We start from the raw sequence: 2,294 nt of genomic DNA, 5'->3' as shown, positions 1-2,294 counted from the left end.
TCTTTATCTTTATTGGTTGTTTTATTCCGGTCTGGCTACTCAGACCACCTCAAGTTTGAGTAATAGAATAGTTGTTTGCTGTCAAAAAGAAAAAAAAGATCTGGCCCACTAAGACTTACCAAAAGTTTAAAAATTTGGCTTGGGCTGTATAATATTACTGAATTGAAAAATTCGATACAGAGAGGTTACGCATAGCCTTTAGACGCCGTATGTACGGACGTACAAGCCGTTTTTTAGAACATTGACTACAACTGAACTTCTTATTTGAGAGAGTAAAAGTAGCTCTAGGATTAATTTGAGCTATATCAATTATTCAGACATGTCAGAGGAAACACAAATCCTAATTTGAAATAACTGCATAAAGATTAAGCGTAAGAAATACTAGAGTTCCAACCAATATATGAAGATGTTCTGATCTTCTCTCCAAAACCTCTCTAAGAATAATAAAGTGTAGCCTAAACAATGGCTGTAAAATAGATATAAATAGGTTAAACATGTCCAGGGGCTTCTTGAAAATAAGAGAACTTATGGGCAAAAGTGCAATTATTGAAAGTCACGTCGGTCTCGTCAATCTGCATTAGCAACTCGGTCGACACTCACATAAAATCTAAATTCTCCTTTCTGCACAGCTATTGGTTTTATTTCTTTTGAGCTCCATTTTCTCCATAATCTCCAAGTGCTCCAAAAAACGCACCCACACATGTAAATGACCTAAAACATACTCAAAGTACATAATAAATACTCTAAATATGGCCCAATAGTGGTAAATTATGGGACCTATCACAAAGGAGTTCCAAGAAAACTTTGAAGGAGTTCTTCTCTTCTCTCCAGACCTAAAAAAAAACTTAAAAGAAAAGGATAGCTGTCAACAATGGTTTAGAAAACATATATATAGGGTTTAAACACATTTTGGGGTCTTTTGTAAATAAAGGAAACTTTGGAGCAAAATTGTAATTATTGAAACTTCGTTAAACCTCGCCGGTTTGCTGATTTGTAGGAGTGTCGATCAACACCAAGGTGGTTTCTGTAAAGACCATGCTGTAAGCTCGACTGCTTCCTCTCGCGAGTTAGATTGACCACTCTTCAGGAAACCGGACCTAACTTTTAATTTAGGATCTTCATTGACTTCAAACCGGTGGCATAGGAAAACTAACTCAATTCTCTATATTGTGTCAAAACATAATCTCTATCTCACTGTATAAATTCCTCCATCCATAGTTAAACTTCTGACGAGACTGTGCAGTCATATACTTCAAATAGCTCCTGAATCTCCAAAGTTTTCCAAAACGTAGCTAAACCTGAAAAAACTCTAAAAATTCTCCAAAAATATATAATAGCCTCTAAATAATACTTATACCATGGTATAAAAGTTGTAAAAACCATGGTATATCAACTCTCCCATATTTATCCTTTACTCACCCTCAAGCAAAACATAGAATGTTCTGCGTTTTGCCGGGAGGTTGCAGTTAGATTATGAGCCACTGATAGCAAAAATTAGAGCTAGATTCCTCAGCTGGACGAGCAAAGCTCTAGCTTTTTCCAGGAGGTTGCAGTTAATAAATTCGGTTATTGCAAGCATCACAAATTTTTGGTGTTCTGCATTTAGTCTTCCTCAGGGCTGCATTGATGAGATTGAGAGTATGTGTTCGGCATTTCTGTGGAGCGGCTCACCAAATATCTCATCTAAGTCAAAGGTCGCATGGGAGGAGTTTTGCAAACCAAAGGATGAAGGAGGGCTCGGGATCCGTAGAATAAAGGATGTCTCTGTGGTATTTGATTTGAAATTGATATGGCGTCATTTCAACAACTCAAACTCTCTCTGGGTTCAATGGGTGAAGCAGACTATACTGCGCGGAGATTCCTTCTTGGATGCTCGGGTAGGGGCAGTCGGTGTTGAAATGAGTTGAAAAATATATGAGAAGATAGCTTAAGGAGTTGGGAATGAGATAATGTGAAGGCAAAGAGAAGGAGAGCTTGGGAGTGATCAGGCCGTACAAGGCCGTACCGGCCGTACCATCCGTACGGTCCGGATCAATCCACCACTCGACCAAGAAGAGAAGTTACCGCGTGAAAGAAGTAAACGGCCAAAGGGGTTTTACCTTAGGGGAGATGACCGTTTGGATGGATAGAGTGACTGAGCCTTATCCACACAGGCTGGAACAGGCTGTAAAGGCAAAAGGAACCTGGTCCAAGATGCCAAAAACGTGTGACAGCTCCCATTGGATCAAGTTTGAATTAAAGCAACCTTATCCTTGACCTCACATGCTTAGTCTCTCTGAAACCCTTGTATCTGA

Source organism: Brassica oleracea, chromosome C6 (assembly GCF_000695525.1).
Source record: "Brassica oleracea var. oleracea cultivar TO1000 chromosome C6, BOL, whole genome shotgun sequence".
NCBI lineage: Eukaryota > Viridiplantae > Streptophyta > Magnoliopsida > Brassicales > Brassicaceae > Brassica > Brassica oleracea.
Note: the sequence above shows the minus strand (reverse complement) of the source record.